Source organism: Crocodylus porosus, unplaced genomic scaffold (genome assembly GCF_001723895.1).
Source record: "Crocodylus porosus isolate Cpor-Errol unplaced genomic scaffold, CroPor_comp1, whole genome shotgun sequence".
Classification (NCBI taxonomy): domain Eukaryota; kingdom Metazoa; phylum Chordata; order Crocodylia; family Crocodylidae; genus Crocodylus; species Crocodylus porosus.
In genome coordinates this window covers 4,822,821-4,850,772 of record NW_017728951.1, presented here as the reverse complement: position 1 = coordinate 4,850,772, position 27,952 = coordinate 4,822,821, and the positions used below count along the sequence as shown (strand labels likewise).

At 43.4% G+C, this 27,952-nt stretch overlaps 1 long non-coding RNA gene across 1 annotated transcript in view; it reads right to left on the bottom strand.

The window, feature by feature from the left end:
* Positions 1–7,928: 7,928 nt before the first annotated feature.
* The window catches only part of LOC109324355, a 107,375-nt gene continuing 87,351 nt past the window's right edge, over positions 7,929–27,952 (bottom strand). Inside the window, exons 2-3 of the long non-coding RNA XR_002104909.1 lie at positions 9,316–9,392; positions 7,929–7,960 (exon numbers count right to left, since the gene is read on the bottom strand). This is a non-coding gene — a long non-coding RNA (uncharacterized LOC109324355). The remainder of the gene's footprint in view (positions 7,961–9,315; positions 9,393–27,952) is intronic.

Here is a 27,952-nt window from a genome sequence, read left to right as displayed (position 1 = left end):
CTACCTGATAAGAGGCCAGATATTTTTGGTGGGGGCTCCTCAAACAATATATGGATTCCTTTCTAGTTGCTTGGGAGAACATGCAGAGCAGACATCTAGGCTGAGTGTTGTAAATGACTATAGAAGGCTCCAGAGTAATTTGTAGGATAAGAGGGTGCCAGTTAAGTCCCTAAAAGAGTAGGGTGTGTGTAGATGAAACAGGGACCCTTTAATTTAGGGCTGATTAAATCCCCATGTCATGCACATACCCTATTGATTTACCTGCCTCTCTGGCGGAGAGGGGAGAGCAAGCTTCCTGCAGGCAGAGCAGTCCCTGGGCTGTGGGGCTGGTGGTCAGGCTGATGCTTTTCTCCGTGGCCATGGCGGCCCCCCGCCAGGCGGCACCTGCCTGCAGGCACCTGACTCCGGTGGTCCCGGGAAGCACTGCAGCTGCAGAGGAAAGCATTGTAAAGATTAAATCCCTTAAGTAAGGAATCTGAGTGACCTCTTTTCTGGTCCATTTGAACACAGGAAACCTTCTAGTAACCTGCAAACTAAAACACAGGACAAGAAAAGGTGAAGCCTGATATTTTCCCACAAGTGTTTGCTAGTTGACCCATAATAGTGGACAAAGCTAAGCCTTGTTGAACTAACTACCACATAGTGAACGCTTTGCAGCTCTGGAATAAGCCGTAGGTAAAATAGACTTTAGGTTCCATTGTAAGGTTCAGTGTTTTTAAGGCAATGGCCTTTCCATTAGCTTGCACGTCATCAGTAAACAAGGTTGTTTAGGGCTTATGGTATCACTAGTGGGGTCCCCCTGATAGATAGATTCCAAAATTTTAAATCAATGCAAAAAAATGGTAAAGTATTATTAATATTAGGCATGTAGCTGGTACTGACATATCTGCAATATCTGCCCTGCTGGGAAATTAAAATTGGCTCCCATCAAACAGCATGGAAACCAATCATCACTCAGGTAGTGAGCTGTATGTGCTCCCAAACCTGGCCCCAGCTTTCCATAACCCACCTAGTAGCATGAGGAAGTGAGAAGTGAAGCAGTTGCCCTCCTATACCTAAGGGAAAGAAGGAGAAAGGAATACAGCTTGACCTACCCCTAATCAAGCTCTCCCACACCCTTCCAATCATTTCATATTCACAGGCTCACCAAAGCCTCCTGCATTTGTTTGCATAAATCAAAAAGCTGTTCACATACATGAGTTAGTGACTTTGAACAAGCAAGTATACAGGCAAGTCTCAGTGTTGCCAACTCTTGTGACTGCATGTCAAGTTTAATAAAATGCAATATTTTTCTTAAAGCCTAAGCATCTGGAGTCATATGATTACTTCAGAACTTCAACTTTTGTTTGCAAGAATGGGGCCTCATATGTGAAGAGAGAAGTTTGAAAACATTAATCCAAATGTCTGTAAGGTAATTAAAAAAAAACTTCATATGAGTGAGGCTGGTTTGGTTTTTTTTAATCTCATGAATTTTAAGCTACCACCATGATTTTGGGGTCCTGAATGATGAATCTGAATGTTTTAAGTTGGCAGTACTATGCCTGATATGTGTACAACAGCAGCAAGATTTACCAAAATCTGGCCTTGTGTATATGTATCAGTTCATTTGTACCCTGCTGCTCCAGCACTAATGTTTCCTCCTATCACTGTTTTTGGTGGAAAGTTATCCCTATCTAAACCTACCATTGTATTATGAATATAAGACCAACTAGCATTAAACATCAATCAGGGGTTCGTATTCAGTCTTGAAGACTTTTTATACAGATCATAGTCCTATCTTTGAAATAACTACACTGAGAGCCTACATTACTTCCTTCCGTTCCTTGTTCTTAGAAAAAAATCAACCTCCAGTTATTCTGTCTCTCCTTGACATTAGTATTTCTTTTTATTCCTTGCTATTTATGTTTAAAAACTATGGAGAGGTATGATTAATGCATGGAATGTGACTTTGATATAGGACAAAGTAGTATTAATTATATTATATACATTACGTTTAAAATACCTACACTGTCTTCATCTTGCATAATTATCTCTTTGTTGATCTTAACCAGGATTTCCCAAATCAACAGAAAATAAAGAACCATTAAGGTTTGTGTCTGCAGATCCAAATCTGGAATCAGAGCTATCTGTGCCATCAGGTGCCCGTTAGGCCACTGGAAGAGAACATTAAACACACACAAGATACATAGTATTACAGTGTTAGTGAGTGAGACACTAGCTACGCAGTGGCCTAATAACACTATACAGTAGCATACTGGGCAAAACCCTTGCTAATATGCTACTACACAAAAGTATTAGGCTACTGAGCAATTAGTGTTTGAAAAAAACCATGTCCCAGCACTACTGAGCAGTAGCACAAGTTACTTTGCATTGATTTAGTACCTGGTTATCCAAGCACTAAACTTAATGGGCAGTAACTATGGCGCATTAATGAACATGTAAACACTTCTAGTAACACTCAAAGGACTCAGCCAAAACAAGGTCTCCAGTTTTCTGTTCCAGCCCAGAGAACAGATATACGCAAAGAACTAATTTAAATAAGTAAGACTGTTATGTGATTGGTGGGGGGGAAAAGGGTGAAGTGACCTGGCCAGGTCACACAGTACTTTAGTGGGTAAGGTAGAGGCATATTAGGATGCATGTCTCCCAAATTCTGAAATGCCCTAGCACCAGGAACAGACTGGCCTCGCCAGGGCTAGGGGCAGATATTCAAACAGCCTGAGCCTGAAGTGATTCAATCTTTGCAGGTTAGTCTAACCTGGCTAGGCTGAATCACTTTGTAACTACACATGTCAGCCATGGCTCAGGCTAGAAGCTGAAGACCGCTAAAGCAGCCCTCCCTTCCCTTCCAGAGTACTAAGCTGAAGGGGGGCATGGTTAGGCCCCGGCAGGATGCTATGATTATCCCAGCAGGGATTTAATAACAGTGTTTATCACCCCTAACTCAGTGTTTGTTACTCTATTAAGAAAACAACAGAGGGACATTACTAGCTACCTGTTGGTTCTGCCTGTTGATTCTACCTATTGACTCAGCATGGACCGTAGCCAGCACGTGGTCTTCTAGCTAATACACAGACACCTCTCATCAAGGCAGACGGGAGGGGGGAATTTCTGCTTAGCAGGGAGTGGTGACGGGGTGGAGGGGACCAGCCCGCAGTCTGTGCTGGAGCTGCAGCCAGGGAGCAGAAGGGAGGGGCCAGCCCTGTTGTGGAGTAGAGAGCATGCCAGGATGCTGGGGGAGTCTGGTTTATCTTAGATGAAAATCAGTTAAGTCTGATAATACATTCAACCAGGTTTTCCTCAAACTGGTTTCAGCCATTTTCAAACTGGTTTATGTGCACTAAACATATGGTCTTTTACAGTTTTAAATCAGTTGCTGACCACTTAAACTGGTTTATGTGTAATGTTTGTCCCTAGCCAAAAGGAAAATGCATGCCCTCCATTAACAAGGAGGTGGAGCAAAGCCTGGAGGGGCAGCACATCCCAACCATTCTGTGCCAGATATGTGATCATGGAAAGAAAATTACGCAAGAATCCAGGGATTCAATGTTGCCTTGTTTGCTCTAATAACAAATATTTGAATCTGAAACAGTTTGGCCTTTGCCAATTTTACTAGGCACAAATACAGCATAATGAGATGAAGTTAGACAATTTTCAAAGGAATATATATCTGTGGGGTTGACAGGATTCTGGAGCCAGAATAAGCAAAGGAAATTGGTATCTCTATTATAAATAGGAATTTATCTTGGATGAGTGCTTATCATGGTTCAAAAGAGGGATCAGATGGGATTTTACTGCAGATGGAGTGGGGTGGGCAAGAGAAATGTTGTCAGTGCTCTACCTTTCGCTTTACAGCGTGTCAGTGTTCTGCACTGACAGTAAAAGTTCTTTGATTATTATAATATTTGTGGGAGGCGGAGAAGCAGCTCTGTATTTTGGGATTTCAGCAGCAGTTTAGACTTTAAAGAGAACATTTTCAGAGCAGTGAATAGGGAGTTAGATGTGTAACCTGCACTAACAATAACAGGAACATTTGCCAATCAATCTACTAAAAACTGTAGCACAATTTACCTTTTACCCTTTTGGGTTTAAAGGGTTACTATACCATTTGAATTTCAAACTGCCAGTAGATACAATGAAAATGAAAGGATATTCTAAAAAAAACCATCAATAACAGGGGCTGTGATTCTAATTTCCTGTACAGTTTGTTGTATGTGACCTCTCAGGTAATCTAGTCTATTCTTCTGCTGCTGCAGGCTTACTCCCTGCAGGATATACTCCAGTGCTTTGTCCAGTTTGGTTCTAAATGACTCAAACGTCCAACATTTGCCTTGGGAGCCTGTTGCACTGTCTTAGCCCTCACTGTTAGGATATTTTCCTGACATTCCCCTTAAATAACCATTTACTTAGTTTCCTCCTATCTATAGTTACTGTTATCCATTTATGCCCCTCCTGAATTAAAAAAGAAAACATCACCTTCTTTGGTAGTTAAACTTGGCAAATATTTATTAAAATCAGTTGGGTATCTTTTGAATAGTAATAGACTTCCATGAAGATTGTGTTTCATGTGCTATCATGGATAACGGCATTGTTAATTTGGGATTATTTTGGGGTTATACTGCTCCTACAGCAGTGCAAAGCAAACCTTGGGGATTGCCAACAGAAGGCATATCACTCCTGAAGTACTTCAAGATATGCATTCTGCAATGTTCATAAAGAAACCTACCTTTCTGGCCCATAGCCATGGGCGATGTGTTGGAGGTGCTCATCAGGGCACATGCCCTCCTACATTCCTGTTGGCTATGCTGGCTATGCTGCCAGGTGGCTATGCTGCTTCTGCTCCAGCTCCCCCTGTGGCCAGACACCACCAGAGTGCCAGCAGCAGGGAGTGGCTGCCTCATTCTGTCCCCGCTGCTACCTCACCCTGTCCCTGCTGCTGCCTCGTGGGATCTGGTGCCACAGAGAGAGAGAGAGAGAGATATCCAAAGGGGGTCTGCACCTCCATTCCCTATTTTTTAAATTGTGCCCCGCCCCCACTAATAACAGTTACAAGCCCATGGTCCTTTCTTACGGGGGCAATTCTCACTGCTCAAAAAGAGGTCATTCCCACACAGTTGAAAAGCAGGAAAGGAGCCAAGACTCCTGCTTGGCTCAACAGGTATATTAGGGAACTACCAAAAAAGAAAAAAGAAGCATACAAGCAATGGGAAAATGTTTCAGCAGCCATAGAGTACATTTATATTGCCATGGTCTGCAGGTATGACACACAGAAAGCCAATGCAGGCATGGAGATCAAGCTGGCAACTGAAATAAAGGACAACAAAAAGTTCTTCTAAAGAGACATAGACAGCAAGAAAAAAAAATCGAGCTCCAACTGTGGGACCCCTACTGAATACAGAGGAGCAGCTCACAGTTGATCCCCATAAAAAGGCAGAGCTCCTAAATACATACTTCACTTTAGTATTCTTGAAATCAGATGGGGGCTGTTTACCAGGCCCAGGGAATATGGGGAAGACAACAAACCACACGAAATCACTCCCAAACAGGTGAGGGGACTGTTAGAACATTTTGACATTTTCAAGTCTGCTGGAACAGATGACCTGCATCCAAGAGCCATGAAAGAACTGACTGAGCTTATAGCAGGGCCACTGGTGAAGCTGTTCAAAGAGTCGTGGAATTCAAGAGTTGTCCCATACAACTGGAAAAGGGCCAATGTGGTACCTATCTTCAAGAAAGGGAAGAGGGATGATCCTGCAAACTACAGACCAGTCAGTCTGACTTTAGCCCTAGGAAAAAAATTTGAAAAAGTTGTTAAGGAGGCCATCAATTACAAGCTCGTAAATGGAGGGGTATTAAGAAGGAACCAGAACGGCTTTGTTGAGGGTAGATCATGCCTGACAAACCTGGTGTCCTTCTATGATCAGGTAACTAACCAGCTGGACAAGGGACATGAGGTTGATATCATTTACTTAGACTTTAGTAAAGCCTTTGATTTCACTTCCTACAAAATTATCTCAATTAAATTGGAGGGTACTAGCCTGGGCCAGTCTACAGTGAGGTGGGTGGACAACTGACTTAAAGGCCAATCCCAGAGAGTTGTAATTGATGGGATGGCCTCATCCTGGAAGGCCATATCCAGTGGTATCCCCAGGGATCGGTGCTTGGACCCGTGTTCTTTAACATATTTATTAATGACTTGGATGAGGTGGTAGGAAGCTCAATGCTTAAGTTTGTGGATGATACCAAGCTTTGGGGAAATGTGGGCACATCAGAGGATAGGGTAAGGATCAAGGATGACCTTGACACACTCGTTTTATGAGCAGAATGGAATCAAATCAGGTTTAACAGGGAAAAGTGCAGGGTTCTTCATCTCAGTAGGAAGAACCTTTACCATAACTACAGAATGGGTGAATGGGACCTAGGGCTAACAACTGACAGGAAGATGAACATGAGCCAACAGTGCAATGAAGTCACCAGCAGGGCAAACAGAATTCTGGCGTGCATCAGCCAATGTGTTGCCAACAAATCCAGGGAGGTGCTTCTCCCTCTGTATTTGGTGTTGGTGAGGCCACAGCTGAAGTAATGTGTCCAGTTCTGGATACTGCTGGAAGGATGTGGATGTGGAACTGTGTCCGGTTCTGGATACTTCAGAAAGGATGTGGATAAGCTTGAGAGGGTACAGACAAGGGCCACCATTAGGGGCCTTTACAGGCCCCTAAGGGGGAGACCCTATCTTTCCCCAATTAAGGGCCAGGAGGATAAGACCTATGAGGAGAGGCTCCAGGAACTGGGCTTGCTCAATCTAAGAGAATATTAAGAGGTGACTTGATAGCTGCCTACAAGTACGCCACAGTGAGCACAAAGATCTAGGGGAGCAACTCCTAAGGACGGTACCACAAAGGAGGATGAGGACCAATGGGCACGAGTGAATAGAGGAGAAGTTTAGGCTGGACATAAGAAAATACTTCTTTTCCGTAAGGGTAATTAGAATCTGGAACTTGCTCCCAGCAGAGGTGGTGCAGTCACCATCCTTGGAGGTGTTTAAGAGGAGGCTGGCTGAGATAAACCCTTGCAGACTTTGAGGTGTATCGGTTTTCATTTGAAAATTTGGCTCATTATAATTTGTTTTGTCCAGTTAACTTTGTATTTAATGCATTATAGAAAATATTCATGCCCACATCCTTCTCTGTTTTTGCCCTAAAAGAAAAAACATAACTAATCAGAAAACAGAGTTCCTCATTACATATGGAAGCTCTTATGGATAAGTTGCATGCAAAATATAAGGGGTGAAATCATGATCCCAGTGATGTCAATGGGAGGTTTAATTCACCTCCAATTGTTTTACTCCAATATACCCAGACCAAACAAAACCCAATATAGACGACAATGGGGAAGGACAGAGTATATATAAACATATGAACAGTGAAGAGTTATATATCCTGACATTTTCTCACATTCACTATTAAATCACTGTCAAGAAAAGCAGAATTGCACGCTTGGCATTTCAAATTGAAATAATGCAAGGAACACCTTAGTCAAATATTTAGTCAACAAATTATGATGAGAAGGTTTTCTTCTCAAGGTACTATATATTAAGTCACACTAAAATGCTGTTTAATTTTTATTGCATCATTTCCTTAAAAAAACAACATAGGGAAGGCTGCCCAGCATTTCCAGAGGGGGGTAAATGGATACAACTTGTTGAAAAGTTCAAGTAACAATTTCAGCATAACTGGACACTTTTCCAGTGGTCTTCTTCTTCTCTGTTAACCACTTCTTAGAGGCTGAAATAGCTAGAAAAGTTCCTCAAAATATTATGAAAGTTATTAAAAAGCAATCTAGAGTTCACATTGTTAGAAGTCTTTGAGGGTAAAAGTTTTACAAGAAAAGCATCTCTGTTTATAGGTTTGAATGATATCTACTTGCCCCAGCATTGCCGTATCTTCAGAAGACCATTGTCCTCTGACATGACAAAAAATACGTAAGTAACGCTACAACACAGCTGTCTAATAACAAAATGATAACACAGTGCACTCCAACATTAGCTTTGGGCATCTTAAACTACTAAGAAAAATAAGGTACTAAACACATGGTTGCGTTTTTGTAGAGAAACATTGTGACTAGCCCTAAACCAAGCCACCCTTCCCCATCTCAGTACAAACCAGCCATCACAGTGGGCCCTGAGCACAGGATATTCTTTTTTTGCCATGCTAGGGTCAAGAATCCTGATCAAAAAAAATGGGTCTGGGCTGGAAACCAATCTGCCATGTCGTCCAAGAAAATCTGGAAGGATTTTCCTTCAAATATATAGATCCAGAATATACATGCCTCCCTATATAAATCCACAAATGAGACGTATATACAAGATTTGTTTCTAAGGAGGAAATAATGAAATGATGTGGCTTACACATTATCTGCCCACTGTTTTTAATCCCAACTCTAAATTGCCCTTTACAGATTGCCCTACCCAATTTTCACCATAGGTAAAATTCCCTCAAAACTGGCTTAACAGGTTTGTCTGATACTGTCCCTTAAAAAAGAAGGGACAAAAATCAATGCCACCACTTAGGTAGGCATTCAGTATGTAAAACTCCCTCACGTCAAATTCTGGCAACATTATAGAAAACTGAAAATATTTCTTCAAGTGGTAAATGTAGGGCAACATCCACCAGGGGTATTGCTACCAATCCCACATGTAATAAAAGACTTACATGGAATTTAAATAATCCATAGTCCTTGTACTGGCCATCAGTCCAGAGACAAATTTCACCAAAGTGCTTCAAAAGTAAACTAGTGGGGAAATTTCCACTAACTGTTTTCAGTTCTATTAATCTTGTGAGTTACTTGCAAATATAATAGGCACAAGATTTTGAGCCATAAATATGATTTCAAGTTTATCAAGTCCTCTTAAATCAGCAGAACTGATTATCTTTGATAAGGACTCTATTCCCTTAGTTATATAGTTTCAATTTGCCTGCCAGTTTCCAACTTGATGAGCCATGGCATCAAGAGAAGATTGATCAACTTTAAGTTGGTTTCCTATGCCTAAGTTATAATATACCATAATATATGCAAAGAATAAGATGCTAAAATTGCATCCTGTGTTACAAATTTGATTCTTCAAGAATTGTTCTAAGGTTAATTTGAATACAATGCTTGAAATAATGCATAATCCAATACATATTATTTTTAATAGTATGTTGTAAATATATTGTGATACATTATGAAAGCTGCAAATAAAATATGCTTTCGTTTGCAGTTATAGTCTCAAGCTAAATTAAAGCATCAAATTTAATTAATTAAAACCCAACTTACTGTTCTTGCTGCCTGATCTGTTCGGGGCAGGCAACAATGATTTTTCCTAATCTTCTGATTCAATATCAATTCCATCTCTGGAGAAAAAGCAAGGTGTATGTACTCAAAGTATTGCATAGAAGCAGAAAGAAATGTTCCTTAAAGTACTTTAAGTGCTCTCTAGAGCTAAGCAGATTTGAAAGACAGAAAAGGGAATATTTTTGCCAAAACCGTGTCTTTCACTTATATAATTCACACGTAAAAACAAGAAAGCATGGTTATAATGAATGGATCGGTGTGAGAGGAGCAATGTAATATGTGGAATTTTGAACTATGCATTTTACATGCTCTTTGGATCCTCATTTCCAAATGCAAAGAGTGCATAAAGGAAGAATAAAACTTTATTAAATATGACCTTAAGTTACTGAACATGGTTTAATAACCCTTGCAGCAGAGGACAATGACCACCCTTGTCTCCCTTCTTTAGGGTGCTTGGGATGTCTTTGGGCAATATACATCATAGTTGATGTCAAGGTTCATTGTACAGTTTTATTTTAGGACTACGTGAGGCAAGGACTTACAGAATGGTTTCCGTAGGGATGATCCAGCTTTGAGCAGGGAGTTGGACTAGATGACCTCTGAAGGGGTCTTGTAGTCCTGTTTTTCTATGAATCACTATCTGGCTTATGCTTATAAGCAAGACTGAGTTAGGATAGGGGAGGTGCCCTACTAACTATTGGTGGTTCAGGAAATACCTGGCCTGTAGTTCTTTCTTACAGAGTCTTTAAGTTTAGCCATTTCCAGAACAACATAAATAAAATTTACTAAAGAACAGTCAGCATCCTGAATATGTGTAATTGTTGTTATTATCCATGTTTCAAAATAACTGCAGATATATATAGGCTTCCACTTGCTGCTTCGCTCTTCCCTTCACATTTTCCACAGACATTTCTGTTCCCACATCTTTCCCTTAAGTTTGCAGTTCCCCTCCAGCCCCCAACTGCTTACAACATTCTCCTTCAACACCATGTGGAATCATAGGCACCAGCTTTTATTTTTGCTGGGGAGGGGACCCTAAGAAAATGTCCCACCCCACCGGCAACACTGCTAGATCAGAGCCAAGCAGAGCCTGTGGAGGGTAGAGGCAGATCAGGGCACCCTACACTGCTGTCTTCCCCCTGCCAGGAGTCCCACACCAGCCACACGGTCATGGTGAGGCAACCCTTGCCTGTCCAGCAGCAGCGGGTTGGGCACAGAGGTGCCAAATGGTGACCCCCACTGCTACTGAGTGGACAGGGGGTGTCTCACCATGGCAATACTGCACTACTTCCCAAGGGGAAGGCAGCAGGGCGGGGAGTCCCAAGCCCACTGTGGTGAGCCTGCATGTGCTTCCACCATGTGCACAAATCTGGGGGGCATGTGCCCCCCATTCCCCCTTCCCTGGGAGTGAGTGCACACAGTGGCAGGGAGCTGTACCCCTCCCCCTGCCCCCTGAACAAGCCACCCATGGCTCTGTTTGACTCCCTGCCCTGGCCCCAGGCCCCATGCACTGTCGTGGCTAGGCAGCATCCTCAGGTCCAGCCCCTGCCCCACTCCCTCCCTCACCTTGGGGGTCTCAATCTGTACCCCCATAAACTTGACTGCAGGCAGCTAGAAGAGATGCTCTCCACTGCTGCCTAGGGCTGTATTCCTGGCCACATGTATGTGTGCACATGCACACATACATGTGGGGCCCGCTTTATCCCAATCCCTGCAGCCCCTTGCAGGGGCCTACAGCAACCTGGTTTTGTCAGTCTTCAATTAGGGATGGGTGATCATCCTGGCCTATTCCCAAAAGAGGCCAGGGCTCTCAGGCCCCCATGTACTCAGTGCCTATGTGTGGAGTCAAAGTCAATGGAACCCATTGCAGATGACTCTTCCCAGCCCACTACTTCTGTCTTTTCAGTCACCAACTAAATTCACAAAACTAGTCTTCAAGAATTGCAGGGAAATTGAACTGTCACCGTTCAGTGATTAATTCCATTCTTGGTTAGTGAGAGCACCTGGGACTCCTTCAAACAGAGGCAGTCAGCACCTTCTTTGAGGAAGAAAGTATATCATAATTCAAAAGCACACTATCTTCTGGAAGGTACTTTAGGCACCAGCAGTCAGTGCAACCAACCTTTCCATTCACTAACAATTACCTCCAACTCCTGTTATCTACCATCAGTATTCTGGATTCCACCCAACTGAGCATGAAAATAGGACATGGAGTAGAATGGGTCACTTGTGCAGTCCTACAGTACTAATTTTCTCCCTTATTCTATCCGATAGCTCAGTGAAATGACTAGGGCACTATGTAGAACAGCATGGACTACAATTCCAGCAATCAATAGGTATCTCTAGCACATCAAACATAAATGGAAGCAATGTTCTACCAACACAAGGGACTATTTGAGATCTATAATTGGAGGAGAGCAGCTAACATTATGGGTGCAATTCAGTGGTTCTCAACCACTTTAGACTCAAGGCACCCCTGGTTAGACTTGAAGCACTCCTACTTAGATTCAAGGCACCCCTCATAAAATGTCAGCTCTTTGTTTTCTCTAATTTATTTATTATGGAAAAAATAATAGAACAATTCTTTGGTTGCAAAGAAGTCAGAAAGCATATGACAGGACAGAATGCTCTTGACACTATGGATTCCAATTTGAAATCTCTGGGTTTATCTTGTGAGTCATGTTTGCACAACTACCAGTGCTAACATTGCATGGCACCCTGAAGCACCCTTGCCTGAATTCAGATAAAGGAAGCCGAGAGAATTGGGTTGACTGTGCACACATCTCCTGACCAAAACACAATTCATTCACTGATGTCCTTTTCATCTCCACAAAAATTAATGTGGAGAAAAAAATTGTTGGCTGTTATCATTCATAGTGATAGACAGCCACTAAATGAGATCTGCAAGTGAAGCATAGCATTTAGCTAAAACAGAATTGTAAGAAGACAAAGGTATGCTAGTGAAAGAGGAAAGCACTTGGATATCTGTTCCAACACAGATAAAGCAAATTAGACCATGGAAATGGATTCTTCATTGCTTCTGGCTTCCCAAAGCTAAGAACATGAAAAATACCCTTTATAAAGTAACTGGCAAGAAAGTGCTACTTCTTCATTTTGGAGTTGGACCTGGTCTCTTGGATCCACATATTCATGACCACTAGATTTGATTATTCTAATTCATTATTCTTGGATATTAGGCATAAACATTTCAAAGAACTGGGAGCACAACAACATATCTACTCAGTGAACCACAAAGCATCCATCCACACAGCACTCCATTTCCCTTTCCAATTTCCCATTAAGAGTTAGATCAAATTCAAAGTTTCAGTCCATCTATTCACAGCCTTCCATGAGACAGTACAAAAGGAAGCAGTGCATACTACCTTTTTTTTCCTTTTCTTAATGCCTGCTCCTCATAACAACAACAAATGAAATTTTAAAAGATGAAGGTTTAAATGACAGCTAGATATAGGGAAGGGCTAATTTGTTACAAAAGCCAGCCTTAAAGGTGAAATATGACCTGGAGAAGAAACCTTAATCATGTCCATTTCTATTTCAACATTTTGAACCCACCATGTTCAAATCACTTGGAAAAAAATATTAAGACATCATTTCCCCCATCCCTAATTGAAAGTATTATAAAAACAAACAAACAAACAACCGAGTTTAATTGCTATTTTGTGTCTGGATTCTAACGAAGCATGGAAAAGGGGCATTAGAATTGAGACAACTAGTTTTGAATCGTGTGAGGTTACAGACATTGTAGTAATACCATTTTATATCACAAGTCTTGTCTTCTCATGCCCCCCATTCCCCATACTAAGGTGTAAAATGTGATATCAGAATAGTGATAATGAAGAAATAACTGGTTCAGCCTGCAGGTTTATAGTGTTTACATTGTTCATACTGGTGTCCCTTAATGTACAAATGACTCATCCTCCCTTTGCTGTATCTCATGTAACCTTCTACTAATCTACAGTATATAAACTTATTAAACAATTCTGCTTCGAAGTTTTTTCTTCAGCTGAAACACCAGTCAATTTCCTTCTGGTTCTTAGAACTGCTTTTCAAAGAATCAAAGTAACTATATAGTCCTCTTTAAACAAATAAGGTTAGCTACCCTTTTGCCATTCACAATTCAACATTCACACTAAATTAATTTTTCCAAAAGTAATTCAAATAAAAGCTTTGCTGCTGCTACCCTTTTCAGAGCTACAAGATTGAATAAGGCATCTGAATAAAATTGTGTATTACAGCCTTCTTTAATATTTAAGCATGACATTCATTGATTTGTTTCTTGTTTTCTGCAAACCTTGACAACATGATAAAATAAATCATAAGAAGAAAATATAGTGGTAACATCTTTTATGGACTTCACATAGTCATCAATCTCAAGCTGTGAGTGAATTATCAGTGCAGCAAAAAGATCTATGTTTTAAGAGCTCCAATAGCATACTAGCTAGAGGTTTTTCACAAGCAAACTCAAGGCGAGTGACTGATAAGCATCATTATTGTTTTCTGAGAGTCTAGTTTATAGTGTGTTGTGGAGGTGTTGGCATATATGTTTCAGAAGGAAAGGTTTGATCAATTCTAAGTAGACATCTACTAACATATAAAAAATATAACAAGGGCTCCTGCTGAGCAGTATTAAAGTACCTATCGCACCATGTCAGCGTGACAGGCCCCATGTTGTGTTTTTGATTATATTTAATATAGAATTAACCTTTCTTAATGTAACGTAGTGTGTATGCAACATGGATCAAAATATTTATTTCAACCAATATACAGAGCTCCTTTATTTAGATTTTAAGCAATATTTATTTATTTTTCAATTTATAAAATTTCCCACCAAAAATCTTCAGGGACCCAAAGCATCTAGGAGAAATAATACCCAAAGCTCTTAAAGTTTGTGAACCAGTAGGACATTCAGAATGTAAACCATTGTAAACATCATATACAGCTATGGAACAAAGATGTGGGACAAGATCGCACTAAGGGCTATAGTCAACAATACTTTTTGATTAATAAATGTAACTGGTGGGCAGGGGGGCTGAATACAACTGCAATCTCAAAAATAAAGTTCACCCTTTACTACTTTTCTTATTAACATTCAGTTTTAAAAAGTTCTGAAGTGAGTACAGCAATGAAAAAGGTGCACATCCGGGAAGGGATATTGCTCTTTCTATGAAATAGTAATACTGAGGGAATGCTTTGTAATAATCAAATGCAATGAAGCCATATGTGAAACAGAGGATTAATTCATTGGGATAAGCCAAATCACTGCATTATTTGACATTACTGCAATAATAAGGTTATGTAAAGGTATCGTCATTTTACTATGCAAAATGCTACTCCTGAAAGTAACTCTTTCAACAGACTTAGAAATATTTTATATCTGGTAAATGGGCTAATGAAAGCTTTAGGTTTAGAAAGCAGTAGCCTAGGGATTGTAAGAGTAAATATTAAGATGTTTTCTGACAAGCTGAATATATGTGGTTTCCCACAAAATCCCACAGTGCTTTGCACTCCATAAATATCACTCCTCTTCCCTCACAAGTTCTGCTATATGAAATATGATACCATGGTCCACTAAAACATAGCCATACTTTCATTGGTCTTGAATCTCAGGCACACATTTATTTACATAGGTTGAACACTATTCATCACCCTCATAATTAATCCAGTTATAAGATTATGATGCGTTCCCTTCACCATTGCATGTTGCATCAAAACATAACACTTTTAGTAAAAATGATCATCCCAATTGCATCTGTTTAAATTACTAGACTTTTAAAAGTGCTTTCCCTTCTACTGTTATTATAAATAGCTACTTTTAATAGGCCAAATCATCAGGCAGATTTTTACTGGAATCTAAAATAATTGGTTGTGTATTAATGTTAGATTTGTCCATAGGACTAGGGACATAAATTACACACAAACTAATGTAAGTGATCAGAAATCAGTTCAAATCTGTAACACAGCATAAGTCGGTGCACTTAAACTTAAATGGCTTTAACTGGTTTGAGATAAACCTGGACAGAAAATTAACTGATTTAGGTTAAATCAGTTTATTGAACTTCTATCCCAGATTCCCTCCAGATTCAAGTTAACTCATGATCCTCCAGCATCTCAGGATGCTTTGCACCGCCCTGCTTCCGCTGCAGACTCCCCCTCACTGGGTTGGTGAGCTAGCATTGGCCCAAGCTGTCTGCTCCAGGTGAGCAGGGAGGTGTGGTCTAGCACCCCCTTTCTTCTGGCCTGAGCCAGTGCAGGCATGTGGCTGCATTTCCAGAAGTGAATGTTTGTTCACTTATTTATCAGTTCAATCTATGCAGCTTAGACTAACCTGCAAAGATTGAATTGATTCAACCTTGGGCTTTTTGACTGTCTGTACTTAGTCTATAAATCCATTGTCCATTGATTATATGTTAGAGTCATATTTTTGCTACTTTAAGATATCGTCTTGTAGACTTTACTCAGGCAAAATTGCAGGTTGGAAGATTTTACTTCCACTGAAGTTCTATCTGAATAAAGATTGAGCAAGGACTTCAGAAATAAGCTATCACTTTTTATGCTTTAGAAATGTAACAAGCAGTGAGATTATGAAGATTACCTAAAAAAGGAGTGTCTCATGAGAAGTGCAACATGGGAAGGCTGCCACTTTAGAGACAATGTGCTGCAAAAGTGGGATGTTTTTCCCAGTGCACACACCATAGTGAGGGTGGATGAAGCGTGTCTGGAGGGATCCTTTTTGAGGGAAAGAAAAAGGGAACAAGGGGCAATTGTGGAAGCCTCCAGAAAAAATCCCTGTGGGGGATTGGCTAGAAAAATCCTTGATAACAGAGTTTTTTCTCCCCCAGGGATGGGAGAAAAAAGGTTCACCACGCAGGCTGAAGACTGGAGGCAACCTGGCTGGGTAGTGCTTCCTTGGAGCCTGCAGAGTCATGGAGGGAGTTGCTACAGGCTCGGAGAGACATTTGAGCTGGGGAATCCTTCCTGGGACAAGAAGGAGACCTTGCTGTGGCTTAGCTGGGAAGGAGCCCACAAGCCCTGTGTGGGGCAAGTGTGCACTGAGCAGGAGGAACTGGAGGGAGACAGGCCCAGTCTGCTTGCGTGTGGAGTTGAAGGAGGTGGGACATAGGCTGTGGGGTTCATGGTGGGGAAAGACAGGGTTTAAGGGACACTAGAACCTACTTACATGGGGTGAGACTTCCTACAGAAAGTGAGAACAAGGAGGTGATGAAACCCTCTCCCAACTGCCTGGCGCGGGGTGTGTGTACTGGCCAGGGGGCCTGCCTAGGCCAGCAGCCCAGACCCCACAGCCTGCTCTGTCAGGGGATGCAGATCAGGGGGAGAGAAGTGTATTGCAGAGACGCCAGGAGGGAGTGACAGCTGGCAGCATGTGACACCTAAAGCAAGCATAGAGGGACCCAAGCCAAGGAGGACCTGACCACTAGGACTGTACAGAACTTTGGTCTTTGATTCTATTCAGTAGAGATTCGGACCGATTCGGTAACCGAATCTCCAAATCAGAACTGAATCAGGAGACCCTTTAATCTCTGAGACTCAAACCAGAACATACCAAATCGATTCAAAGAGATTCAGTGCTTCAGACATAGATACAGCTTTAAATGCTTTTTCTACATACCTCAAAGTACCAGGTGGCTCGTGAATGCTGAGATGCTGGGGCGAATAGAGTATCCAACAGAAGCACTGGAAGCTCCCCAGCATGCTTGGCAGCAGACCCAGAAGTGGACCAGAAGCACTTCCAGGTCCGGCAGGGAGTGTACACTCCTGTGGGATGCACCATCCGACCCACCACCTCAGTGTCCACAAGCCACACCTGCTACCTTGAGGCATGTTGAAAAACCATTTAAAGCTGTACCTATGGCTGAATCACTGATTCTTAGAATCAGCATTGAGCTTTTAGATTTGGATTCAGCTGAATCGAATGAGGGACAGTGACCCGAATCAATGGATTGAATCACTGTCCCCAATTTGGACCAAATCCAAATCTGTTGCAGGGCACCTAGGCGTGCCTGCACCTTTAAGAGCAGAAACAGCTTAGCAAAGGAGCCTAGCAGGCTACACAGAGCCCCACAGCTGCAGGTTGCCTGAGTAACAAGCTAACAAGGTAATTAGCCAGCACCTACAGGCTGTCAGCAGACCAGAAGGAGTCAGAGCCTAGGGCACATATAAGCTCAGGGTTATGGCTGGCTGGGGGTCAGTGTCTTTTTGGCAACTGCCAAGAGAAGGAGCTCCTGCACAAGAGAGTGGCCCCATGCATCTGGCTGCCTGCTTTGCTACCTCCAAATGCAGTGAGACTCTAGGGGCTCACAAGGTGCCTAGAGATAAAGGGGGCTGATAGTCTAAGGGAGGGGAGTTTGCCCTCTTAAAGAGGCAGAGTGCTGCCTTTATTGTTAATGTTATGTTGTAGCCCGGGGCTTAGGTTTGTGTTATTGTTTGCACCAGTGGACCGGAAAGAGGCTAATTCATAGTTTCATAGTTCATAGTTTGTAGGGTCGGAAGGGACCTGAGCAGATCATCAAGTCTGATCCCCTGCCTTGACAGGAAAAAGGTACCGGGGTCATATGACCCCAGCAAGGTGTTTGTCTAGCCTTGTCTTAAAGACCCCCCAGGTAGCTGCCAGCACCACTTTGCTTGGAAATTGGTTTCAGATCCTAGCCACTCTGACTGTGAAGTAGCGCCTCCTGATGTCTAATCTGAATCTACCCTCTGCCAGCTTGTGACCATTATTTCTGGTCACTCCTGGTAGTGCTTGGGGGAACAGGGACTCCCCCAATGCCTTCTGGTCCCCTCTGACTAGTTTGTAACAAGCCACTAGATCCCCCTTCAGCCTTCTCTTGTGGAGGCTGAACAGATTCAGGTACCACACCCTCTCCTCGTAGGGCCTCCCCTACTGCCCCCTGATCATGCGAGTGGCCCTCCTCTAGACCTTCTCCATGTAGTCCACATCCCTCTTGAAGTGCCGCACCCAGAACTGGACGCAGTACTCCAGCTGTGGCCTGACCAGTGTCGCATAGAAGGGGAGTATCACCTCCTTGGACCTGCTTGAGATGCATCTGTGGATACATGACAAGGTGTGGTTGGCCTTCCTGACTGCATCCCCACACTGCTGGCCCAAGTTCATCTTGGCATCAGTGATGACTCCAAGATCCTTTTCTGCCTCTGCACTGATGAGAAGGGAGTTCCCCAGCCTGTAGGTATGGTGCTGGTTCTTCCCTGACTAGATCCTCACTGACCCTTGGCCTAGATGCGCCTCCCCTGGGGCCTGAGGGGGGTCTAGTGGGGGGGCTGATCTGGTCCCTGCTCAGGAATATGGAGGCAAGTAAGTTGTTAAATAGGTTAGCTTTGTTGTCTGGTGTGATGACCAGATTTCCTAGCAGCGTCTTGCAGGGGCCCCACGTTACCCGGTACCTTTTTTTGCCCCCTATGTATTTAAAAAAGGATTTCTTGTTGCCCTTGATCTGGGTAGCTAGTCCCAGTTCCATCACCGCCTTGGCCTTCCTGACCGCCCCCTTGCATCCCCGAGCAACTGCAGTATAGTCCTCCCTGGTGATGGCCCCTCCCTTCCATTGGGTGTATGCCCCCTTTTAGCTAGGAGACATTCCCAGATGCTTTTGGTGAGCCATGGGGGCTTTTGCACCCTCCTGCCCCCTTTGATCTGTGTTGGGATTACCTCCCTTTGGGCTTGGAGGATCGTCTCCTTAAGGAGCAACCACTGTTCTTGGACACCTTACTCCCTTCCCATCCGGACCTCAGTGCCTCCACAACAATTCTCCTTAGCTCATTGAAGTCTGCCCTCCTGAAATCTAGGGCTGCTGCCTTGCTGTAGGCCTTTGCCACCTTGCACTGGATGGTGAATTCCAGCAGGCGATGATCACTGTCACCCAGGTGGTCGAGGACCCATAGCCCCCTCACCAGATCGTCGCCTGTGGCCAGCACCAGGTCCAACAGGGCAATGATGGGGCTGTGCACCTCCTGGGTTAGATGGAGGAACAGACCTCACTGAGAGTACATGATTTTGTAGAGCCCCAGCACCAGAGGGTTACAGTCTCAGGGGCTACAGAGAGCTCAGCACCAGAGGGGCATGAGCTGCAAGGGCCAGGGGCCCAGTAATAAAAGGAGTTTGTGGGCTAACCCAAAGCTAGACCCAACACAGTAGGTCTAGGCTAGAAGGCCTAGCTATATCAAAGAAAGTGAGTTAGAGAAGGCCAAGGCCCCAACAGAGCATAATGGTAATGTAACACCTGCGAGGCATGGCGCTTGGTAAAGGAGTGATTGGAGCCACGCAATTGGCCCATATGGTCTGAGGTGTCTCCTGCAGCACTGTACTGAAGAGAAGCCTGGCAAAGGGGCTACAGATCAGAGAGCTTGAGTAAGGTTCAGTGAACCAGGACTAAGCGAAGGCTCATAGGCAGCCTTCCAAGTTATTTTTCCATCAAATACGTGGCAGACAAGATAAGAGCACCCTCCCAGCGTCAGGGCAGGAAATGGGTACTAACAGTTTATGGAACCGCAAAATCATGGCAGGCAAGACTGGGCGGACTGCCCTGTGGAGACAGGTGGGTGGGCCGGCATGAGACCCAGCCCCAAGAGTGCCATCTGTCACAGAATCTAATATGGCCTGTTTTGCACATCCCTACTGTCCACACTCAAGTGAGAGGGGCAAAGAAGTGGCTATTCCTTTCAAGGCATTGCCCCAGGCTGTTGTGCAGAGAGCCATCATATTCATCCTTGTGTATTAAAGTTATTGATTGGATTTGTAAATAAGTATGATCAAGCCTATAAGTCTGTAACTCAACTGGTTCAATGTTGGTGCCTTAATATCTGTCAGTGATTAGTACTTTCCTTTTAGGTTATGGGTATTTAAAGGAAAGGTTATATGCTGTGACTGTCATTACCAGGGTTGTGGTTGTGTATTGTATGTTCTCTTTAATAGCTTTTAAGTGCTTGATTATTTGTAATTGGTATTGTATATAATTAAATCCTTTACATAGTCAACCATGTTTGCAAGGCTCATCCTCTGTACAGGGAGACCCTCTTCTTGAGAAAACCTGTCACAGCCACTAGAAGGGTTAGGCAAGATCATTGGCTACTGGGCACCCCAGGCTCCCACTATTTGTGGTGGCCACAAGCAGCACCATGCTCCAGGGTAACAGAAGCATTTCTTGCTTTTAATGGGGAAGGGGCTCTAACAGTTTAACTAGAAGAAATGATCATACCAAATCATGTAAGCTTACAATCATCAAAACTACTCTTGTAACCAAATGGGTTTCCTTTAAGAGATCCATATTTCAACAAGTTAGGTTTATAAATTACCAGGTTACACATTTCCCATTCAACTGTAATCTGCAGCAGTATGATGGTGTGATAGAAAAGAAGCAGTAGGCTTCTGGAAGTGTTTTTCGAGTTCTGAAAAATCTATATTTCTAATGTTAATTATATGAATGTTGCACAATGTTACTTAATATGCACAATGGTAGAGATTTTAGATTTAAAATGTAGATATTCTGGATTCAATCTACCTTCAGAAATTATAGGTCATTTTAAATTCCTCCTGATGTATCAGATGGATAAATTATTCTGACCTGAAGAAGAGCACTTTGTGCCAGAAAGTGTGCCTAAAGTGTTTCCCAACCATGCAGTTGACCCAACAAAAAATATCTCCCAAAAATATCCTTGCCTTTCACATATTTCCTGGATCATCATGGCTAAACACATCACTCCAATATTTATGTAGATAAATTATTCTTCTTCACTTACCGTTCTTAACTCTTATGCTGGTGAGTAGTGTTATGGCTGCTGCATTTCCCCTGAAGGTAGCAAGACATCAGGAGTTGTGGAGAGGTACCAACATATTATCTGTAAAGTGCTTTAAGGTCAGTCTGAAGGAAAGTAGTAGATAAACATACATTGCTGTTATCATTTATCATTTTTTAAACATAATACAGTAGTATGCTGTTGTGTTTTCCCCAAATCCACATAATTCATCAGTTATATTTGGAAAACACTAGATGGTCTCAATTCCCATTACACTGAGTACCGTTGAAAGTACTTAGGACATTCCAGAAGTGTCTGAACATATGGAAAGTTCAGACCCACATTGATTAAAATATATAGAGGAAGAAATAATAACAATAGTTTAGCCCTTTTGTCAAAGATCATTTAACTGTGTGAAAATGTTTGTGGTAGTAAATTGAGCAGCGTAGTAAATTAGTAAAATAGGGTACACAGCTTTCCACTTCTAGGTCATACATCTGCTGACCTGAGAGAAATCCAGTGGCTGGAAGTTATTGACTTGACTTCCACTTTTTGTTTGGTAGCTAAAAATAAATTGAAATTAAATTGATTGTCTCAGTCCAGTTCTTGGGGACAAGTGTCCAAATCACAGAGAAATAAAACTCTGCTTTCACTTCAAAAAGGGTCCTTCCAGAACAAAACTAAGGCACCTCAGTCAGGAGTTAAAAAGATGAGTGACTTGTCACTAGTGATAAGTTTTGATGTAAACTGACAGGATCCTTCATTAAGAAAGATTGAGGTACTGCTTAAAGGGGGTGGGGAACTCAACAACTTTTAGAATTCATTTCTAAATCATAGAAGCACAGAAGGCAATACACGTAAGAGCTTCTTATGACTTTTAGTAATACCTGCTCCATCTGTTTGAGCCTGATAGTTTATAATACTGTTATTCAGTAAGTGAAACCAAGCCAAATACTGATGAAAAAAATTAAAAATATGTTTCCTTTTAATAAAGTGTGTGTGTGTGTGTGTGTGTGTGTGTGTGTGTGTTTATGGAAGAAGGGAAACTGTCATTGTTACATGAAAACATCTTTTGGAATACATTACGTGAGTTATATTTAAAAAGGTTTTTCTTTGTGACTAATATGAAATTTGAAAAAAAAAAGTACTCTGATCTATTCACACTCATAAAAAAATTCATAATATAGCATCAATATTCACTTAATAAAGAGTGCCGTTTACGTTTCTTAGTTGATTGTTCCTTTGTTTGCCAGGATTTTTTTTTAAATCATATGGAAGACTTGGTGCAGCAACATCTGTGACTTGTCAGTCATTTAATTAACCAAAGAAAACCTTGCTATTCATTTTATTCCTGTATATGTTAATGCTAAAAACTAATAGAAAACAGCTAGTAAATTGTCCCCTGCATATATTGGACACAGCAACAATTATTCTGGCAGAGAAGATATAATAAAAGAGGAAATTTTAATAGTATCCTTATTCCATTTATTCTCATGGGCTTCTGTTTCAAGGTACTGTAGAAATTAACAATTATTTCTTTTCATTGTTTTTGATGATCTTTTTCTATTATGGTCCTATCCGATTTAAAATAAAATATAATTTAAACTTTCAGTTTTTTATTCAATTCTATGGTGCCTGGAGATTTACTTTCTGGTTCTAGGGAGGTCCCAAGAATATTCAAAAAATAAAAAAAAATAAATTAAAAAATAAAATTTCCAGAAGCCTTTTCTTTCAGCTATCCAAGCAGCTAGTTAAGGCCATGTCAGTTATTAGTAAAATCGAGATAATTTGACTTAAACCAAGAACTTTCACATAATAAAATAATTTACTCTTCTAGTGTTCATTTTATTGACAAATATGTCTTTCCCATACTTGCTGGATGTCTGTCATATGATAGGTCTAAATACTTGCTATTGCTCCACTATATAAAGCAATTAACTGCCTTTATACAGCAAATTGTCAAAGGATTTCCCCAGAATGCTTGGGGAAATCTAACATAAGAAACCATTCTCCAATTTATTGACATGGTACTATGTTGAAAAAAGTAGGACATCAATAAACAGCTTTAGTTGGAAAACTGGGATCTGATTATAAGTGTTGGGAGCAGGAGACCCAGGTCTCAATTAAAATACATGGCACAGCTTTATTTGTAGAATGGTTAAATGTAATATTTTGATGGGGAAGGTATAAGATGCAGTATAGTTACAGTTTCACCTTTACATACAAAGTTTCCCACTAGACCAGCCTACTTTGAACTGGATTCAAACTCAGGTCCTTTGGTACAGTGCTCTGATTCAGGCTGGCCAAGTGCAGTACAGGTAAAGTATGTTTAGGCCCTAGGTAGAAATCAGTTTTTCATCTCTATCGTTCAAGGGCACCCCAGTAAGACAGATAGTATGGGGCACTTCCAAATGGGTGATGTAAAACAAAGGGACTGAGAACTAGAATTTGATGGATTCCACACAGGAAAGGAAAAGCCAGGAAAAGGTTTTCTTCTTGGAAAACATAAAATTCATCTTATAAAATAATTTATCTTATAAATTATAAGCTACTTATAATTCTTAAGCCATGAAGCAAAATCCTGGCCCAATGAAGTCATTAAGAATTTTACCAACAATTTCAATATGGACACAAATTAACCCATAGTCTATATAACAAATATTAACTGAAGCTTTAATAACCTACATAAAAAGAAAGATTAAGCAGCTCAGGTAATACCATACATTTCTCTAAGGAATCCACTAATACCTTCTGGAATCTGCAAAAAAAATGTGTTTAGTATCCCCAATACTTATGTGTTGGAAACAGATATGCTATTATCTTCTGAACATTCAACACTATAGCCAAAAAATGAAGGAAAAATTATGCCTGTGAGCATAAGATGAGATGCTGTAAAAAGATAGATATTTACTAAGTGATTTATGGAATGAACCAAATGCTTAGGGCTTGTCTATTAGGGTAAATAGAGATGTACGTAGCTACATTTAATGTGCATGAAGCATGTAAAACGTGCTTTAAAGTTGCAACACTAGTTGTTCACAGCACTTAAAGAAGTTTTAAAATGGGGGATCTGGCTCTAAGTTAACCGTCAATGAATGTGACAGCAGACTAAAGCACTCTAGGTTGAGCACTTTTTAAAATGTCTGTACCACATCCATCGCACGTTAAGCTAGATCACTTTCTGCCTGCATCCCACTGGCCCCTTACTGGACAGCTAGCTAGCCTGAGGCAGAGCTTATGTGGCCCCACCCCCTTGGCTGTCACTGACCTGAGCCAGTGACAGCCTCTGACCTCAGCACTGCAGCTACCCCAGCCCTTCGCTGCGCTACAGTGCACCACTGCCCAGCCAAGGGAGCCATAGGAAAAAGGTCCAGCCTCTCTCTCCCCACTGCTTGAAGAGGGAGGCTCCCTTCCCCCCACCCCCAGTTCCCAGCATGGCCAAAAGACAGGCTGGCCAGTATCCTGTTGTAACTGCAGGCTGGGGTGAGGTATGGGAGGAGGGGGGTCCCATGCCATGTGAGGTCCCCACCCAGATTTCTGAGTTGGGACTCAGGGGGGCAGGCCAGGTCCACGCAGCAGAGGGAGCCCCTTCTCCCCACCCCTGGTCCCAGTGTGACCAAAAGCCAAGCCAAGCAGTCTCCTGCTGTAGCTGGTGGCTGCAGCTGTGAGGAGGCTTGGGGTGTGGGGAGCCACATAGACCCAGCTTGGCCCCGCCCCCCAAGTCCCAATCCAGCAATGGGGGGGCAACCTTCACAGCAACAGAGCTCCCTGCCCCCACCCCTCCTCTGCCTGAGCCTCCTGACAACTGCAGCCAGCAGTTTCGGCTGCCCCAGGAACTGGGGGTGGAAGGGCGGCCAATCTGGCAGCCTCCTGGGAGGTGTGTGGGATGATCACCCAGCTGCTGGCCTCAGCCAGTGCAGGCAAACTCCCCCCACCCCTGCCCCATGACTGAACAGCGAGTGTCTGTTGGGCTCACTTCCAATTGTGCTTTAAATAAAAAGCTGTTAGAATGCCTCTGCTAGAAGCTTTTGGAATACCTGTACGTAGCCCAGGTCTCCATGCCATGTTCCATCTGCTCACTGGCTTCCAACACACACTATATCCCAGAGGTAAGACTATGTAGCTGCCTAAAAGCGATCCTGAATCTGAGCCAAAAACCTAAGCCAAAAACCTTATCCTTCTCAAGAACAACTTCTCCTAGGCTGATACTGCAAGTGTCAAAGTCTCAACCAGAATGCCATGGCCCCATGCCTTGACATCCTTTCAAGGGGAGTGCAGGGGCCACACAATGTTAAAACACTGTTATGTGTACAAACATGATTCACAAGATTAACCCGAAGGCCACATCCAGACAAGCAAGCACTGCAGGAGGCACGCCACAAATAAAAAAATGTTCCCTGCACTTCATATTTGCAGTGCAGACTCTAAATTTGATACCAGGAAATCCCAGTATCAAAAGAAAACACACTGGAAAAAAGAGGTGTAGGGCATGCTCATGCAGTGTGTCCAAAGGCTACCAGGGGCTGGATCCCTCCAAGGAGAGGCACTAGTACCCAGCCAAAGAGCCTCTATGCCGGCTGCTTGCCCCTACTGCTCCAGCATGCTGCAGCTTGCTGGAGCATATAGAAGCAGGACAAGGCTAGAAGCAGCAGCTCAAATCAGGTTCTGACTCCAGTAAGCAGGGATGTGGTGGGGGGAGGGGGTCATGGGTGTGGAGTTTGTGGGAGAAGAGTGTAGGGAACATGAGGGGATGTGGGGTTTGTGAGTGGGAAACATGGGGGGTGTAGGAGTGGAAGGGGCTTGAAGGCAGGGCACACCCCCACAGCCCCACCCTTCTTGCAGCACACAGCCCCCGGGGCTGGCATCAGGAGCCAGCCAGGTCGATGGGGTGCTCATGGCCCACTGCAGGCACAGACCTGTGGTGGCATGGCACTGCTTGAGACCTGGGGCCTGCACATGGTGAACGGAGCTGGTCTGGCCTTCTGGCATGTGCCTTCAGACAGGACTGGGACAACTCCTGCTGCCACCCAGGGCTCTCAGCACTGCATGCTGGAGCAAACGGACCCTGCCTAGCCCCTCCCAAGATCATCAGCCAAGGGGAGCTAGAAGCTGGAGCCAGCACCTGTGCTGGCCCCAGAAGAATAAAAAGCTGTCTTGGTGCCAGCTGGACTGATGAAGCAGCCCGAATCTAGAGTGGCCCCTGCTTCCTCTACCCACTGCAGCAGTCTGGTGGTGAGGGCTGCTGCCTGGCTGTGACCTGCTGCCACCTGTGACAGTATCCTCTGCCTTGGATCCACAGCCCTTGGTGCTCGCCCTGGATAGGCTTCTCTGCCAAGGTCTCACCACCTAGAAGAGATCCTGGTGTTCCTTGTTAACAACTGCAAATTCATTGATAAAAAAATGCCAAATTCTCTCATTGAGATACCCAAAATCTGTGTTCTTCTGCAATTAAAATGAAATAACACTATATAGACAGAGATTAATAGGGGAATGTTTTATTGACATATTTGCAATTTTAAAGCAATTTGGAAGCCTACCAGTGCTTCTATCATCATAATAAAATTAATTCTAAATATCTTTACACTTTGGCATTTGCATTTGGTTTTTTATCATAAAAAAATCAGAGTTGCTCCTGCCTCTTTTGCTTGCCAGGATGTGGGTCAGTAAGCAGCACTGATATGCTGGTGCACTATGCCTACCCTTGCCCTTTACTCCCTACCCACAGCCTCACCAGTGTCCCTCACTCCTGACCCAAAACCCCTGACTACCCCACTAGCTCCCTCTCTCCCCTCCTTCTCTCCCTCCTGGCAGGAGCTACACACCAGCACCAGAACATGAGTCCAGCTGCAGCTGTACCACCTGCTGCTTTGTGGCTCTGAGCAGTGCCAGCCCTTGCTGTTCTGCTCCCTGAACCTGTGCCCAGGCCCCAGCGTTGCTCTGTGATGTCAATGACCACAAGTACCCTCAGGCCAGGGCCTCATGTCCGAGCACTGGTGTTGGCACAGGGCAGGGATGTATCCCCTGCTGCCACAGCTCCCACTGGCAGGTCCTGTCCCATCCCGTCTTGCAGCTGAGCATGCAGGGTGTGAGACTTGTGAGGGATGTGGGGTATGGGGGTGTGGATGTAGTGGTTTGGAGTGGTGTGGGGTTTGTGCGTGGGTATGTGAGTGTGGCTTTCTGGGGGTAATTTGGGGAGGCAAGGTTTCTGGATGGATTGGGGGGGAGTTTGTATGGTGGTGGGGAGGACTGCTCAGGAGGGCTGGGTCCCCCAGACGGTGTACAGCCCACTGACCCCCAACCCCACTCTGCAGCAGCAGCAGCGGTTGGGGCACTCATACCCACTCCTAGCAGAAACCCCCAGCGGTACAGCACCACCTCAGACCCAGGGGCTGTACATGGTACATGGCACAGATGCAGACCACTGGCTTGCACAACATGCATGGGCTGCACCCTGGGGCTGAGCTGGGTCCTGCTTCCATATATGCCATGTACCATTGGGCTGGGGCAGCTCCATGGAGGCAGGACCCAGCCTGGCCCAAGTGTATAAGGCCTCTGCATGTGGTGCTGGGAGCCCAGGTGACAGCAAAAGAATCCCAGTCCTGTCCAAGGATGTGAGCAAGCAGACTGGGCCCACGCCATGCGCAGGCCCCAGGTCTAAAGTGGTGCCATGCAGCCTTGCCCCACTTCTATTTGTCATGGAAATTTTTTGAGTATGTGCTGCCAGCACAGAAGAGGTTAAACTGACATGCGCAGTTTGAAGCTGTGAGTGGAAATTTCCAAGGCTCACCCAGTCCTTGCCCCCTGGGTGACCTGCGGAGCCGTCAATCATTGTTGA